This window comes from Diorhabda carinulata, chromosome X, assembly GCF_026250575.1.
Source record: "Diorhabda carinulata isolate Delta chromosome X, icDioCari1.1, whole genome shotgun sequence".
Taxonomy (NCBI): domain Eukaryota; kingdom Metazoa; phylum Arthropoda; class Insecta; order Coleoptera; family Chrysomelidae; genus Diorhabda; species Diorhabda carinulata.
In genome coordinates, this window is record NC_079472.1 from 37,554,110 (window position 1) to 37,573,447 (window position 19,338).

General features: G+C 32.2%; 1 protein-coding gene across 4 annotated transcripts in view; it reads left to right on the forward strand.

Moving 5' to 3' along the window:
• The window catches only part of LOC130901290 (uncharacterized), a 164,185-nt gene that overhangs the window by 114,264 nt on the left and 30,583 nt on the right, over positions 1-19,338 (forward strand). The window lies entirely within an intron of this gene.

Below are 19,338 nucleotides of genomic sequence, written 5' to 3' on the forward strand. Positions count from 1 at the left end.
TTTATCACATTGACGTGGATACATATTGTTTTATCACGATTTTCACGTTTCAAATATTCAATATTTCAAAATGTCATGTTTTGGTTGTGGTACTGACGAGAATATTAATGAAATTTTAGAATCAAACATACCAAAAAATACTGTTTACAGCATTTGAGGACATTTATGGCCCGCAATTCTTCACTTCGAAAACTGCAATCAGTTCCCTGTAAAAAGAAACAAATTCGACAGCCTACGGTGTCGGTCTGTGTCCTAGCAACAAAAAAGTTTTTTGAACAATTATCAATATCCTCAGGTTATTACTAGTGATACTTAGTTTCCCGAATTTCCATAGTTTAAACAACTACAAATGAAATTTGGCAGCTATATTTACGGTACATAAAAACTACAGAGCAATATGCTTATGGTCGAGTTATTTTCACAGAAGACGGTAAAATAGATATAGAAATAGGGAACAGATTGAGACAAGACAAACAAATTAGACAAGACAAAAAAGTATAGATACAGTGTCGGAAATCCACAGTGTCTTTTTTCATTTCTAAAAATTCTCCTTGACTTCATCAATGAGTTCGAAGCCATCCAAATATAAATGAAAAAGATTAGTTACAAATTTATCCTCTCAAAGCAATAACAATTCCTATTCGTTAGTCTTCAATTTTAGTGCATATATTTTCCAACAAATCGCAAATTTGTGAATTTGAATCGAAAGCCTATATACTGAGAAAGCGGAAAAACATCAACAAGATTAACGCCAAACGTCTTGAGTAAATAATCACGATTCTATTTTTAGTTGACTGGTTTTGACTCCAAAATCTAGAACTACAAAACAAACAATATCTTTTTTTTCATCCATATATACTTTAGATTTTACTTTCCACAACTTTGGATGATCGTGATCAAACTATTGTCAATCGCTCTATTAGACGAGCGTCAATCGGATCCCTCAATGTGCTTCAATCAAGTATTCTTCAAACGCCATCAATCGATTGATCAATCGCTTCCACTGTTTCCGATACGATCATTTAATTTTTTATTTAATAACAAATTCCAATGCTTTTGGAGATAATAGTGTATAGACGATTCTGATTTTGATTGAATGTATTGTATTGCACACATTTAGCAACTGTATTTTTCTACTTTTCTACTCAAAGATAATCAAAACTCTCCATTGGAAGTTATTATAACAAGGTACTGGTAAATATGGGCGTTAAGAATCAGATTTATACAAAACTAATATGTTTATACCTAAGTTAAATCTTCATAAACAGTTGAGAAGCCTAATTACAATTAAAATACTAATTTGTGATTCTAATCATTCCCATTTTCTCTGCTTTCCCACGAGTTTGTGTGTGATTTTATTTTCTTCGCGAATACAATTACGTTTAATTATTGAAAATTATGTGCATAATTCTATTATTTCGAAAAATATGGGTATAAAATTATGAAATTAATTAGAATGTAATAACTTGTTATCAAATGTAAATTTAATTGAAAATCACATACATCGCAAGTTAATTTTAGAAAATTTTTTTAAAAAAATTATCTAATTCTATCTCATTAGTATATGACTGCCAAAAAGTCGATCGCGAGCCACCGGTGGTTCGCGGGGTAATTTTGGGTAGCCGCGATGACGCTCAGCGAGTTGGCAACACTGAGTGCCTGGGAGCGATACAGCCGATTAGTCATTGCCGGGGTTACAAGTTTTTGTTTCGCAGACTGTTATTGTCAAGCATGTAGGCAGAGTGAGGTTATGTCTATGCCATATGTATTTAATTCACGTGTACACGTTTAAGCTTTTTCCTTGTTTGTTTTTACTATGGCTAGTTCAAGTAAAAAGCCGAAAATCTGTCACTATCATGCATAGTGGGAAACCGATTACATTTTTACGCAAGTTAAAGAGAAATGTGTTAACTTTGTAATGTGAGTATCTATGTTGGAAACAAAGGAAATGTTGAGCATCATTTCAAGACAGTCCTCAGTGGAATTGAAAAAGATTATTTGCTGAATTCAGCTCTGAGAAGAGAGAAAGTAATGCAGTTAAAATCACAGCTAAATGCACAACAGTCAACTTTTTTTAAAACACTAGACAAGGCAGCTACTGAAGCTTCATTCCAAGTTTCCAGAGTCATCGCTCAACATAGGAAACCGTACGAAGATGTTGAGTTGATTAAAACTACATTCTTAGAACTGTAGATACATTATTTGATAACTGCGAAAACAAAGCTGAGATCATGTCTGCTATTAAATCTATTCAGCTTTTTGCTAATACAATGATGCGAAGAGTTGAAGCTATGAGTTCTGATTTAGTTTCACAGCTTACAACTGATTTTGATCTTTGTAGTTATTTTTCCTTGACTTTATAAGAATGGTATTGGAAGATTTTGAAACTATAGAAGAGCTTGTAAAGCTGTGCCGCGTTCTGGGTATACAACTGGAACTGATATATTTTTAGCATTTCAAAAGCTCATTGAATCTGGAAACATTCCTGTGAAGAAGTTGGTGGCTCTAGCTACTAATGAAGCTCCTGCAATGGTTGGCGTGGAGAAAGTTTTTATTTCCTTCATCATACCCCAGCAGTCACTGCTAAGTGACTGCTGGAGTAACAGTTAACAGTTGTCAAAATGGAAATAAAATAAGAGCACATGCACCTCAAAGACGACTGTTCAGAGAACTAATTGTAGAGGCAGAGTTATGCAACGTTTCAAAGACTTGCTACGTGCACTGGTGAAATTCTTGAAAGATCGGGGTGAGCATCTCACCGAACTGGAAGGTCCCACATAGCTGCAAGATTCTTCCTTTCATACTGATATGATTGGAAAGTTGAATGGCTTAAACTTGCAGCTTCAAGGCAAAGATAAGAACATCGGTGGAATGATTTCTGATATAACATCATTTTCAAAAAAGCTAGAGCTGTGGGGAAAGAATATAACCTAGTCTGAAGCAGATCGTTGACAAACAAAATCCTCCACAACACCCCAGCAATAACCAAGAAAACGTGGAAATTCTTTAAAGCCTAAGACAACAATTTGATCAACGATTCCAAGATTTTAAAAGCATATTGATTGTAGTTAGTCAACTCTTCCTTTGTAGAGATCAATGCAGAAGATTTTTCAGCTTGTGTTGTAAAACATTTTGGTGGAGATCAGGTTGCCGTTGAAATAGAAGTTGTTGATTTTCAGAATCTAAAATTCCTCTCTACCACTGAAAATGTCTGGCCTCTAATCCCCAAAGAAAAGTATCTAATTGTGGTTCCAGTTGCATTGAAATTAAAAGCTATGTTCAGTTCTACATACTTTCTACATCTTTTTCAAGTATGAAATTCATAAAAAACAAATATAGACTGACTGATGAATATTTGGACAACTGCATCAGTCTACCGGCTACAACTTACTCTCCAAACTTCAAGAAAATACTTAATGGCCAAAAAGAGTTCCACTCCTCTCATTGAAATGAACATTTAAACTTTTTTGTAACTCTTCCTATATATTTTGATTAATACTAGAAATAAATGTTCGTTTGTAATAAACTGGTTTACATTTCATTTTGTATACTTTGGCCAAATATTCCTAGGTAGCTGACTAAAAGGATTATAATAAATGCTAGGATAGCTCACTAACTCAAAAGTTTGGGGACCACTGGTATATAACATAACGAGAGAAGAAAGTGACAAAATTCACACAAGTGTGGATGAATGCCTTAGTCGAGTGAAATACACGCTAGTATAAGAAAATTACTATCTATTCAGCTATGTACGCTATGTGTTCTACACAGTAAAGAATTGCATTTATATACATTTCTTTCTTCACTTTGTTCCGTTGTTTATTGGTTTGTAAGTGAATACGGAATCTCGCGACACAGTTTTAATTCTGAGGTACTCCTGAAATCACTTTCAAACTTGAAACACTTAAAATGGATGTATTTAATACTGCACTATTTCCGCACATTTGTCACTGTTCTAGATCTTGACCTGGGCGATGATTGTTTACACTTGTGACACTATTGCTTAATAGATTGTTTATATTGTGACTTCTGTTTGCCAAGTGTTGTACTCTTGCGTGGCTTAACTCTTGCTGTCATTCTACTGGATCATCTGGTTCATTTCTATTGATTCTACGTCTGGTTTCTTGTTTCTATGATGTGGATGTATAATCTATTCCGTTATGGATCTTCCTCGTGCTGCTTGTTTTTATTGCCTTAATTAAGTTGGTATGGCTCGGCGGTTGGTAATCCTATCTCTTATTCTGGCGGCAAGTCTTAACATTGGCCAGTTTTTGGACCCTGTTTTATTTAGTAATACTTTCAAGATTCGATATAAAACCTTTTATATTTGAAACTTAATTTTTAACGTATGTTCAATGACTAACTTTTAACTTTTCTTTTTCACTAAACTTATGTTATTTGCTTTTTTTTGATACGATAAAAATATTGTCGCAAAAAACAATATTAGCATACAACGAAACATTTTTATGTTTTACTGTCAAAAATGCCCTCAACTTTTGCTTTTTATAATGCAAATATACAGGGTTTGTTATTAAATTTGAATTTTTTTCCTAGTAATTTAGTTCTAAGTTCAAATAATTATGTTTAAACGCAAAAGTCCATCTTACATAAACATCCAATTTATAGTTTAATCAACGAGTAGAGGTAAATATCAGTAAAAATTAATGAAAATTTATATAATTTTGATAATCTTCAATAAATTTCCTAACAATGTAAAAGGTGAATTTAATTTATTTATCTGACGTATTTGAAAGAAGAAATGTTTTAACACACAGTTTCGTCAAATACAAATGAATACCGTGAACGTGGATTAAAACATGCCGTATTATAAATTACATAAAATTATACACATATTGTCATAAGAAATTTTTAATAAATAATTTCTGTTGTTGCTATCACCATAATTAGTCGATGTCATTACAAATGCCATCTAATATGTTAAAGACATCTTCACTAAAGTGGAATAGAATTAAGAGATATCCAAAAAAATGTAATTCTAAATAATTGTTCATAGTTTCTTACACATGGATTAAATTTAGTATTTAATAATGAAATGAATCATGTGAAATTCATTATTTTCGTAGGATTAGAAACTGAACGATTTTATACAACTCTCCCTTTATTGATAATTACAAAACTGAAAAGAAATGAACATGGCTTTTAATGGTATTGATATCTTGAAGTTTTCACTCCAGTAATTTGATATTTTTACTCTCGTTAGTTTTTTGTATGTATTATATATGAACAATATATGAAGTTTAAGTATTAATATTGTATTATTCCAATATATTCCTAATTTTCGCTTGGTATTTTTCAATTTTTTGGAAAAAAGAATAAACTACCTTCAAAATATAACTATATTTCCAATATACCCAATATATTTCCAATATATCCAATGCTTTATTGTCAAAAAGTTGTTACAATTTCTAGACAAAAGCATGTGAAAACTAAGAAACAGACATAAAAATAACTAAATAAAGATGCAAATAAAATACAATTTCAATATAAAGAAGAAAACCACAATGAGTAACAAAAGTATCAGTAATAGTATTAGGAATAATTAGTACATAAGTCGTATATAAGTCCATAGCAAAAATTAAACCAGTATGCAGTGTGTCGGAAATTAAATATTATTATTAGAATACAAGTCATTTACGGAGTAGAAGGCACTTTCCAGTAAATATGCGCTCAATGCGGGAAAAGATGATATCGATTTGATTTCAATTGGCAAGTGACTGTGCATTTTTTTGCATTGTGAAATATTGAGCCCTTAACTAATTCTAAACGTGGAGTAGGTTGAAGTAGGTAGGTAAAGGTCGTGGTCTGCGTTCCCAAGGGGATAGCCGTGCAACGATCTTTCTGAAATTGGATAAGCTTGCTTACGAATTAGGCAAACGGATTCAAAATGAATAAGGAAGGAAGAGTCAAAATTTTTAATATTTTAAAGAAGTCCTTTCAGTGATCCCTGCTGGTTAGTACGAGCAAATATCTTAACAGCTCTCTTTTGTAGTTTGAAGGGCATGTCGGAGATGCGACTCAATAAGGCCATAATAGACTGTTAAGGAGGTGGATGAGTTCAATTATTTGAAACTGATCTCAGCTCAAAGTAGGAAGAACTAGACTTTTTAGATAATTCCTATTTCAAGGAATTGTCCACAACAAGCCAAAAAATTTAAAGGATTCAACGACGTCATTGGTGGTTTAATTTAATACAAAAGGCTACAATGTATTTTTACATGATAAAACTTTGATTCTAGAAATGTTGAGACAGAGAAGATTAGAATAGCACCATGATTTGAGAAATATTTTACCACTGATGTCTAGATAGGCGATGTCATTTATAAACAGAAGAAACAAAATAGAGCCTAGTACTGAGCCTTGGGGCACTTCTCATTCTATTGGCTTGCAAGATGAGATCGTTTTATCAACCCTTACAAGCTGACTTATATTGGTAAGGTATGACTTACCATGCGAGAGGTGTGATTAATGAAAATCTCACGAAAGTAGATTTTGAGTTTAGCGGACAGACAGACAACGTGGCGGAGGAAAAATGAAAAATTAAGTTTACTTTCAATTACTAGTTATCAAAATACTTTCTCATAGTAATAACTTTTAGAGAACAAATATGTCATAGAAAAGATAAGAGGAAAAATATAAGTCTAATATGGCAAAAACAACTAAACTTGTACAGGAATGAAATTTTCCAACTAATATAGCTTTGTCTTCGAATAAACATTGTTTTCTATTCAATATAATTCAAACAAGTTTTTGTAAATGTTCGAGAGCAATTTTCTTTGTGTACATCATCACTCGTAATCTTCTAGTCACGAATAGTAGAAATGAAACACGATGGTGAGTCAGCGCCATCTTATATTCAACCTTGACCGCAGAAGAAGCTTTCTTCTTCAAAACGTGAGTTATTATCATTCGAATGGGGCCGGTTGCACACAACAGAATACTGTAGAATCCAATGGTTTGTATGATTCTTCTTAAGCACGAGCCAGCTTTTTTTTCAATTTAATTATTTCTTACGTGTTTAGATCTTTTTAATAGTGTCATTAGTGAACGTTCGTATTACAAAAATGTATACAGACTGTCTCTAATCAGAAATCTTGGAATTTATTATAGGTATTTTAACAAAATATATCATATAAGAAGATACACTAAACATTTAGAACTATTAAACTTAAACGAACTAGAAAATTCAAAAATATCCTTGAAAATCTTTTATTGGTTTTTTCCGTACTCAACTCTGCATTTAAATTTAAACAAATGTGAGTACAGCTGAAATTACAAATTCTTGAGTTCCGTGGGTTTTTTTGAGCTTTATGTCCAAAATTTCCTGGTCATCCAATATTAATTTTAATTTTAACTCAAAACGACCTCAATAATTTAGAGGCTTAGAGATGTTTGTAGTTTTTTCACTCCTCCATGTGAATGACACATTCTGAGCTATTATTTTTCCCTGTGATCCTATTAAATTGGAATTTCTGGAACCGTTGGTGATATTCATACTGAACACTCTGTTTACACCAACATTCACAATTACACCGTGTGACGCACGTTTCTATAACCAAGTTATCGTCTTCAGAGATGAACGTAAAGTGTTCACCTACCTACCCTATGAAAAAGTGTCTATATTTATTCAATCTAATAGCTACGATTTCTAATCTACGGCGTTAACACGTTGACTGTCAAGGCAATTTTCACAAGTTTATGTAATCGTATTATATTATTAAAAACACTAATTTGAATACAAATTTGTTACCAAATAACATAAAAGATGTGAGATATTTGAAAAAAAAGTTTCACAAATTATTTCGTAGTTGACCTATGTAAAATAAACTCTTCAAGGCAGTTAATTACGAGTTATTGGCAGTCAACGTGTTAATTCCTAAATCATATATAAATTAAAAGATAACGCACTACTTATTAGGATGGGCCCTGTCCCAACAAAATAAAAATTTTGTAAAAAAATATATGTGTTCAATAAGTTTGATAGGCTTTTTATAATAAGAATCGTCAAGCTCCTCAAAATAGTCATTAACTACGAATATCACCTCTTCATTGTTGGAAACTCTTTGATAACCAAGCCATTTTTTCAAGTCTGGGAACAGAAAATAATCCGAGTGGGCTGAATTTGGCGAATAGGTTGCATGAGGTAGCAATTCAAACTTTTTGACCATTGCAATAATGGATGTGGGAGCTAGTGCATTCTCTTGATTTCTTGGCTCAGACGTTGCAGTAAGTTCGCATAATACTCGCCGTCTATAGTTTTTTCTTTTTCAAGATAGTCAATGGAAATTATCCCACGCTCATCCCAAAAAAACCAACGTCATGACCTTTCCTGCAGATGGAATAGTCTTTGCCTTCTTTGGAGCCGGTTCTCTCTTCTCAGTCCATTGTTTTGATTGTTCTTTTGTTTCGGGTGGAAGTGATGGACCCTCGTTTCATCCATGGTTATGAAACAGCACAAAAATTCGGCTTTATTTCTGTGAAACATTGTCAAACACTCGATGGAAATATCCTCACGACGCTATTTTTTTTTTCCATTGTGAACAAACGCACCACCCAGCTTGCGCATAGCTTCCTCATGTCCAAATTTTCAGTTAATATGCGATGTACCGTACTTTTTGAATTGCTTACAATGTCTGCTAGCTTGCGCACTTTCAATCGAGAATCATCCAGTCCCGCTTTGGTGATTTTCTACAAAATTTCTGGAGTCGTCACCTCATGTGGTCGACCACTGCGATGCTAATCCTCGCAGTTCGTACGGCCTCGTTTAAACTATGCTACACAATATTTTACTATTGAACTAAAAGGCAGTCTCACTCAGAGTAGGATTTAGTTGGGCCTGTCAAATAAAAGTATTGTATCACATAACAATGACCAATTTTTCCCACGGTTACAAATTCACTGAAAACGTTCACTAATGATGGCTGCCAAATAAATACTAAATAACGGGGTATTTTTCAAGCAACTACCGCCATCTCTGGGTCAGACACGGGAACTTCTAGGACCATATTCGTAGAGTTATTTAGCAATTTACATACGATTAACTGTAGAGCTGTAGATTGAAAAAAGCTATCAAATCTATTATAATAAGTTAGTAAAAGGGCGAAAACAAAATAATATGAAATAAATTGTTAATTTGAAAGTATATAAAACAGAAAAAGCATCGTTTCTTTTACCAATGGACTAATGCAAAAATATTCTTAAAGCATAATGAAGCAATTGGGTGTAGGAATATACGAACAGGAGCCATGAAATTGTTCATTGAACAAACCTTTGACTCTATTGGTTTATAGTTGTCACATTGACGTACGAAGATACGAATAACTATTTTGAAAAATGTCTAATCACGACTTGAATCACACACACAGATATCAAGAATACGATTTCATTGTCAATAAGTCCGATAACAATCGAATATTGTTATGTTATTTTGTTGCTTTAATAGGATATTCTTTGTTGAACGAGCACAAACTTCTATACAATATAGTTCATAGTAATAGTGGACAGCCAAGGATCATTAAGCACATAGACCTTCTAATAGGCACCACCGGAAATTGCCAAAAGCCGACCAGGCACTTAGCTTGAAACCATTGACGTCACTAAGCAAACTTCTCCATAGGAATGTTTCTATCCTTCTCTGCAGATACATATTAAAACTTCTTGCTTCAAAGAATGGGTTCTGAACCCATTGGTGGATTGGCGATACCAATCTCACATACATTTTATTTGCCTTAAGTTAAATATATCGCAATTTAAATTTCTTCTAAATAATTTAAGTAAAATCTTCAGTCAAATGACATTTTTAATTCCAATCTCGTCTATTAAATCTACAATTATATGTTATCTCTTTTCAATCAATCGAAATAAATTGTACTACTTTAATGTCTCAATTTGAATAATTGACTTCTAATTTAATATTGTCTCTACATCTTTAAATAATTATTAATCAAGGCGGCATCACCTTTTTAAGAATCTGTATTGTTGATAAATGTATGTATAACAGATTATAGTAGGAGTCACTAGAATTTTTAAACAGTCTATAGGCGCCAAAGTTATAGATTTATGGCACACTTATAATATAAATATTTGTAGGTGTTTTCTCTGCCTAACATCGCATTAAATCATTGTTATACTTTCCGTGTTAGCAAAAGTTTCGGTTAAATTGTTACATAATTACTGCTATATTGAGCAATTAGGGTTAGTATTTGGGTAATTAGCGAAGTTCTATTTCAATATTAGTTTAGTTTTACTACGACAAAATGATTTCGAATTTGTTAAATTGAATCGTTCAAATGTAAACGACAGAAAGCATGAAAACATTTTGACACCTGGAATGTGGTATCCTTTTATTGCATCAACCAGCCAGTAGGTAGTCATGTGTTATACAAGTGTGACCGATTCATAGACGGGTTACTCTAACAATAGAAAGCCTACCTCAATAATAAAGTTTTACTTACTGATTTCTTTAATGGTCAAGTCATATTTGAGATCTGGATATCTGGATCTCATACATAACCAGTAAATCAAGAGACGGTTTATCAAAATGGAGCTCTTATGGCTGCTACTGAACCTCAATACCTAACAATTCTTTTGGACTAATTTTAGTTCTGGAAACATATTTTGATAAAAAAAAAGATTTTTGAAGCAAGATCTAATATGTTAATGATTATATTAAGCAAAAACAGCGCTGGAAATCCTAATAATTTTCAACTATCAGCCATAAAAGAAACCTAAGAGGACCACGTATCTGTGAAGTGATAAAAATTTTCACTTGTGATGCTACGCTGCTATAGCGATGTTATTTTTTTTTATAAACATCAATTTTGCCATATTATGCATTAAGTGAATTTTTATTTTGAGTTTTGTTTGTTTCGAATCTAATAAATACTAAGACTAAAAAAACTGTTTTTGACGAAGATAAAATGCGTAGTAATGCTCCTAACATATTGGAGTTAGCCGCAAACACAACAGTGAATCTCTTACTCGAGGGAAAATAAAATGCCGCATACATGTATCTTATGGTTCGATATGTACCATGAATATTCAATATGAATCGCTCTATGAATAATATTTGTATTTCTATTTCAATTTGAATTTAATTCCTAGTTATTTCTAAGAGTACAAATATTTAACAGTATGCATCAAAACAGATGCTCCTGGAATAGTTCATCTTCTCAAAGACAGAAAACTCGCGTTGGGATTTGTGTGATCCACAAACACACATACTACGATACCTAATAACCTGCAATTATTATATTGCAATTTAATATATGATTCTTACTATTCACCAGCGAACGCTAACTGGCGCTGGGGAATATTTAACTACGTGAACCAAATAGCGACGCTCTTTGACGTTATCTTCAGGTCGGGTCTCAAGCCTTGATCGAAGGTTGTTGAACCACTCTGATGAGACGTAATAACCTCGAAACTAGTCAGTGGTTACAAACCCCTCCTTGCAACTGCGAGCTATTGGGGACATTAATATCGACAAAAAGGTCAATTGACATCACGCTCTTCAGGGGAGATGTAATTCAATATTCGTCGAGCCAGGAGAGTAGTTGTTTTCTCCTTTGAAGAACTGCAGAATATATGTATCAGAGGTGAATAGTAGGAATCATTATTTTGATATATTTTACACACCTCATTTTAAACACCATTCACCTAATATATTTACAAGCTTTCGTTAAACGTTAGTATACTTTGGTATTTGATTTTGCCACAATCCCACTACGATAACGCTTGGGCTCATAGGTTGTTTTGAATGGAATGAAATAATCAAAAATCGATTATATTTCACATTTTTCCATGACTATACATAAATCAACGTTTCGCTCCTTCTTTTGGAGCATTTTAAAGTAATAATTACTATATGATTATTAAAGTATTTGTAGGTAGATGAAAATATAGTAGTGGATTGTTTAAAAACTTTATTAGAAACGCCATTTAATATCAATGCATTTACTAAGAACTTCAACAAAACGATATTGTGCTTAAGTTTTGATTTTATTTTGAATTTGACTTTTGACAAGGAACAACAAATATGATATATATTTATATAAATTAGTTCTCAATATTTACCAGGTTTTTAATTTCTTCGCGATAGAGACTAAAGAAAAACATCTTTCTTTAGGCTCTCTTGTTTTTTAAATTTTCTTAATGAGATTTGATTCTCAATTGAATGTTTAATGGCATCTTTAACCAATATTTTTGATTGAACTTTTTTCTTCAATATTATATTGACACCCATATTTTCCATTAATACTGTGAGTAGAAAGATTCAGACAAGATATATTTTTTTAACAACATAAACAAAGTTGAAAATAATACATTTGAGTTATATCTAAAACATTGTATTCTTTGTTGTACCTATATCTGATAGGATAGCGATAGTTACAAGTACAGTATTATCAATATTTCTACAATCCAAGATTGGAATTATACCGAATATATATTTCCACCAACGAAGGAAAAAATACTAGAAATAACTCGAGAGTCTTAAAAACGGCAAGTCCCCGGGAGAGGACGAAATAGAGCCAAAATTAATCCAGTTTTGTGGAACTGCACTGAAGACGAGAATATATTATTTAATAAACAGTATAGGGGAGACAATACCGTGGAAAATGACAATAATTGTACCAATACACAAGAGAGAAAGAATTGGGTATGAATACAATCTGCCCATTTACTATTTCCAGACTAACACAGGACTAAAACAAAGAGATCCTAAGCTGTTCAATATAGTATTAGAATGGATAGTATGTGAAATCTGAAACAGGGACCCGAAAAACAAGAACAACGCAACTACTAGACTACGCAGACGATGTAGTAATCTTTTAAACATCGGAAAACGAGCTTAAGGAAACCTGCAGAGCTTTCATAGAAACTGCAGTGACAGTGAATCTACAAGTCAACGAAGATAAATTGAAGTTCGTGATAATGACAACACCACAAATGAAAAAAGCAATGAGAAGTTTGTCAATACAACGAAGAAAAGCTCAGAACAAGTTCAAAATTCCAAAGGAGGAAGGAGATTTATGACTTAGGAGAACAAATAATGAAATAAGGAATCGATTTAGAGAAGGAAAAGATAGAGAAATTCAACACTGGAAAACGAAAGCAAAAAATAGGAAAGAGTAGAAGGTGCTATGGGCCTAGGAACCCTGCGTGAAGCATATTATTAATATTTCTTTGTAAACAATTTTTCGCTTATTTAGGTGAGTATCCACAAGCCAATGAAATATTCTTTGAATAATGAAATAACTTTCCCGCTAGAGCGTATCAAATCCTTCTCGAGATCAAGGAAGACACAGAGTATGGGTTTACCCTTTTTGAGCGAGTTATAAATTTTGTATAGCAGCATATTGAGTAATTATTTGTATTTGGAACATTCAAATTATTTTGGATATTAATAAGAATTTAAGCAACTAGTACAAAAACTAAGTTTATTTTACTCGACGTGGGAACGACGTGATTGGAAAAAAATTTAGGAAACAATTAAGTATTAGTTTTCAGTCATAATTATGTATCGATTAAGAAGAGGATATTCCAATAACAATGCTTTTAAAACAAGATTTGTTTATGAAAAATGCAAAACGACAAGTTGAAGAGGGATTTTTAAGTAATGATGTCATTGTTGTTTCTTAGCTTGATTTACTAGTGTCTGTTGTTTACAGATATTACTATCCTCGACCGGTGTTTTGCTTACATTCAAATTGTTTATAAATCGAACACCTTGTGAATAATAAAATAAAGAATTAATCAGTATTACAGAGGTATGTTACAATGGTTATGTAACTACTACAAATAAATGGTAGGCATTTATCGCTACGTTTTGATTCTTAGAAAACTATCAATTTAATAGATTAATCAATATGTATTATACGGGGAGCGCTAATGCAAAAATACTAATATTATACACCAATGTTTTAGCAATTACCTTTTTAAGGATGTATAAATATTCAGTATGGATAAAGACCAACGGTAAACAATGTGTTTTCAAGAAAAGGAACATGCTTTCAATGAATGTAATATTAAGTACTTGTAGATTGTTTTTTTATTGTGTAAAATTATGTTTATATATTATATATATTTCATTTTATTCAGTATTTTGAATCCAAGTGAGGGTAAGTAGTGGGATAACCATTAATAATGAAATTATACAGGGTGTTTCGGAATAGCACACCAATCTCTCGGGAAATGATTCTATAGGTAAATATAAGGAAAAAAGTTGGTATAACAAAACTTACAAAAACGCTGACGTAAAATACAAAAAACTCAACTCCAAAATACACTTTTTTTACGTTTGGAGTAAAATAACTTCGTTAAATGCCAAATAAATGCATTAAACTTTCAAATAAAACTTAAAGAAAGAAAAAAAAGGGAATGCTGCGTACAACCTCAATCAAAAGTGAATGCAAGTTGAAAATATATTTATTTTACTGAATGAAAATCAAAACAAAAATGATGTAGGTGTTACATTCTGGATAACATTAAGAAAATTATTTGTTTCCATTTCATGAATTGTAATAATACTTTAAGTTGTAATTTTAATTGTTTAATGAATAACAATAATAAAATTCAATATAATTTGTTTACATTAAAACATAGTTCTGATTAATAAAATCGAAAAAATGAGTCATAAATTGTGGAAGAGATTACACTTATTCAATTATTACAGTTACAGATCTGAGATCTATTCTATTCAATATTTCAGGTCAAAATACTTACACATCAAACAAATTTTGTATGACAATTTCAGAGACATTCAATATGGCTTTCTATTATTGGTGGATCAGGAATCCGGCCGAAATCTATCGCTCACTATAACTCGTTTACGAAGCGTTTTTGGAAGTTTTGTTATATGAACATTTTTCCTTATATGTACCTATAGAATCATTTCCTGAGAAAGGGGTATTATTCTAATGACTTGAAAGTATCTCTGGAATCTTTGGAATGTATAGTTACATAACAAAAAGAAATATAATTCTAAAAATATAAGCATGAAAAAAATATTTTGGAAAATTCTCATTGCCCAATTGTGCCCCAACGGATATAATCGTACATGTGGTGGGGCAGAACTGGGCAAACACGTTTAATCTGAATCTGTGCAGGTGAATATTTCTAAATTTTTGTCTTTTGATAAAGTACTTATCTCAAATTAAAAACACATACGCTACAATCCGTTTTTATGGTTCCACAAAGAATATATTTTGTAATAAATGCATTGATAATATTCTTAATCACTAACTCCATTTGCATCATCATCAAAGCATGAGCTTATATTTATTTCTCTTAGTTAAGCTCTATTGCGTGTTAGCTGATATTGTCTCTGGGCTCCTTAAACTTAGATCTTGGTGTCGTTTCAAAAACCCTTTCAGACAATTTACATCAGCATTTTTGTTCTTTACTCCACTACCTATCTGATCTCCGAACAGAACACCCTACAGTAGGTTCGTAGAATAGTACACAGCAGCAATACGGTAATGAAAAACAAAAAGTATTGCATAGTTGCTTTCTTAGATGTTAGCAAAGCTTTTGACAAGGGTTGGCACACAACATTGGTTTTCAAAATGAAGGAATATCGTCCCATTACCTACCTTAAATTATTTAGGTCTGAGAATTTCTGAACAACAGTGAATAAAAGTGTTTTTAATAACTTCTATTAATAAAATCTGGTGTCCCTCAAAGCTTCGTTTGAAACTGCTACTGTATGTGCTACATACAGCAGACTTACCAATTAAGAATGAAACCAATACTGTTATCGACTATCTTGCAGCTCCACGAAAATCCAGTAGCAGCGTCTAACATTCTTCAGATACCACTTAATGACAAGTGGAAATAAAAACGAACGAATCGAAATCTGTCCGAGTGACCTTCACCTAGAGCAAAAACAAGTTTCACTTAACAATATTCATTTTCCGCATTCCCCTAGTACCAAATGTCTAGGAATTCACTCAAAACTCAACACATACTTGAAGCGATAACAAATTGACCTGAGGATAAAAGACGTGTTTTGGTTAATCAGTAGAAAATTGAAATGGACCCTACTCCAAACATTTTTAGAAGTTTTTATTTGTGTCGTCCGCAAATGTGGCGATAGTGTGGTTTCTATTTGAGGGATGTAACTGGTGTATTAGAGGTAAAAGACCGGCCCAAGAACACTACCTTGTGGTACAGACTCGTTGATTTCCTTTAAGTCTGAGTAAGCATATTTTTGCTTTATTCTGAAGGCCCGTTCTTTTATATAGGACACTAACAGTTTCGCATATTGGTTAGGCAAGAGTTTATATTTGAGCCCCTCATGCCAAACTTTGTCAAATGCATGGACTACGTCTAAAAAAACAAACGAGCAGACTTTTTTTCATTTCTAATGATTTTTCTATGACTTCGGTTATCCTGTGTACTTTTTCCATGGTGGAGTGGTTTGTCCTTAAGCCGAACTGATGTGAAAGTATTAGTTTTCTTTCTTCAAGTATAGGGCTTAATCTTTTTAGTAGTATTTTCTCGAATAGCTTCTATGTCATTGGTATGAAGATACTACGTTTGGTGGTTTTTCTGACTTGGGAATCATTATTACTTCAGCTACTTTCCACAAGGTAGGTACATAATCAAGGCGGAAGGCTGCGTTTACAATATTCGTTAATTTGATTATAGCTTTTTTTGGTAAATGTTTTAGTATTTTCTCTGTGATTAAGTCGAAGCCAGCAGCTTTCTTCGGTTTTATATTCACTTTAATCATTGTGGATCTTTTGGAGTAGTATAAGTTATTTTCAAACTGTCTTGATTTTGTATTAATTGTTCTTGTCGTTCTTCTCCTTCGGTAGCTGTAAAAGTGTGTGCTAAATATTTTGCAAATCTATTTGCTTTTTGTTGATTGTTTCTAACTCAACTACCATATTAGTTTTTGATTGGAGGATTTTGGGTGATTGGTCTCTTTAATCTTTTGGTAGCTTTATATAGTGAGTTATCCGTAGACTTGTCGTTTATCAATTCGTAATAAGTACTCACTTATAGTCTTGTTTCTGATATTTTGGATTTTCCTTTTCAGTTGTTGAGTAACATTATTCAGTCTGGTTTTATCTTCTGGAGCTCTAGTTTTTTGTTACCTGTGTCTCAGTTTGCGCTTTTCAGTTGTTTTATTTCTATTTCGTTTGGGTAGCTATTGCCCTTCGTCCTTGAGATCAATTTGGGGGTACTATCCCATGCAACTTGTTGGATACAGTTGACTAGTATTTCAACATCCTTGTCTCTCTTTTCTGTTTTTGAGACTTACTGAGGGATAGATTTTTTTTTTCTAATGACGCTTGAGAATTCTGTCAATCTGTTTGACTGGAAGGTTTTGTTTTTGAATGATAGAGTCACCAAGCGCAAGGAGAAAGACAATACGTTTAGAATTATTAAAAATTGATGAAATTTTTGGTTAAATCCTTCCAATACAAAAAATGTAGCTCCTTAAGGTGAAGAATTGTTGAGATAATGCACATCTTTCTGCTCCTATCTCTATGTTTCAAATTAGATGTAAATAATATGCATATGTTCGAGGTTGGTGAAGAATATTTATATGAATAGAAATGGCGTGATGGTATTACTGTTGTTTCATTATGTATAGAAGTAATAGAAGTAAATAGATAACGGGAATCCTTACAAGAATGGAGCTAAATATTGCTTAATAAAATTATTTAAAAGTCGAAATTTATATACTCGTAATAACTATTTCAAACGTGGCCGTTGACGAACAGCTTTGATGTCTCTAAAACAGTAGGACCGTTTTCGCGCTAAAATTAGTTCATAATTCATAATTGTGTGCAACTATCTGAGTTACTTCAAAATTCCAATATTTTCTATCGTCACTCAGGTACTCTTAAGGCAGTTTTATTACGACTATATATCTACTTCCTTCATTTGGGTAGATATAAGTGTTTTGCAGACTTTAAATTTCTTACCTGACTCTACCTGTGGGTTTTTGAATTCGTTTTTAGAAGAAAATAAAGCTTTCAAACATCAAGGTATAGATAAATCAGTAAATTTAAAGGATCCAAAATAGCGTGAGATAACGTAAAGTTCTTGGAAACTACTAAAAAGGAGTATATACTAAGAAATCAGTTAAACAGTTTAATAGCTGTTTAAGATAATAAAAATATTGTAGCGCGTTTTTACCAAGGTTAACTTTGCATAAAAGCCGTTTTATTTCAAATGCCAAATAACGAGAATCAAAACTACGAAATAATAAATGTGAAGTTGATTTATGATATATCACAACTCCTCTCAAATAATGTCATAAGTCAAAAAAACAAACTATCGAGTAATAAGCGTTTGAAATTAATTATAACTTTATTATATACTGTTCGCATGATAACTCAAAAACTGACAGAGTTACTGCACTGGCGACTATTTACGTGACATAATTTGAGATAAGGTTTCAAGTTTTCTAGCAACAACAGTAAAATAAAAGAGATTTTTTCAATTATGACATTATTTGAACGGTGGTGCGATATTCGAACATTTTGACTGACTTCACTTATCGTGAATATACATTTATTATACCTATAAAATGTATAAAACGCAGTAGTGAACAAAACAGTGTATTTTATCATTTTTCACAATGTATTTTAAGGAATTACAAAACCAACAAAATGCGTGGTATAGATGTTTCCAGTGATAGGTATATAACTCCCTCCCTCAAGTAATGAAACCTAACAGAAAAATGGTTTGTACAATAAAAAACGCTTTGTTTATATAAACCGCACATGTTTATATAAACATGAAAATTTTCGAAACCACACTACTATTTTTACCTGCAAACAAAACTTACGTTTGACAAATGGCAAATAGGTAGCTTTGATGAAAGCAACGTTGCCACATTACAAACTCAGTGTTCACCAATTGAAATTAAACAGTACTTTAATAGTGTAATAAGAAATTTTTTTGCAATGAAATAGAAATATCAATCCGCCATTTTTCTTTAATACCCCAATATACGTCTTTTTTATGTTCTTTAATAGCACGCTTTCTTCCATCTTCTCACTCTCTTTAGTCCATAATTAGTTATTTAAAAACCTAATGAAAATTATAAATTCACTGCCAGGTACTAGATAGAAACGTTTTGTCACCTTCATATTTATTGTTCATCATTCTGGCTGAGTTAGGTACTATCCTTATTGTTATTTGTTCTTTTTTGTAAATAATTTCACTTGAGGAGAGAAAATTTCATTTCTGGCAATTTTCCTAGTTTCTTTCGAATTTCAACCTATTTTAGTGAATGTATTCGACAATCTTACTTATATGGATAGAAATCTTGAAGAAAAGAATCCTCAAGCAGTGGAT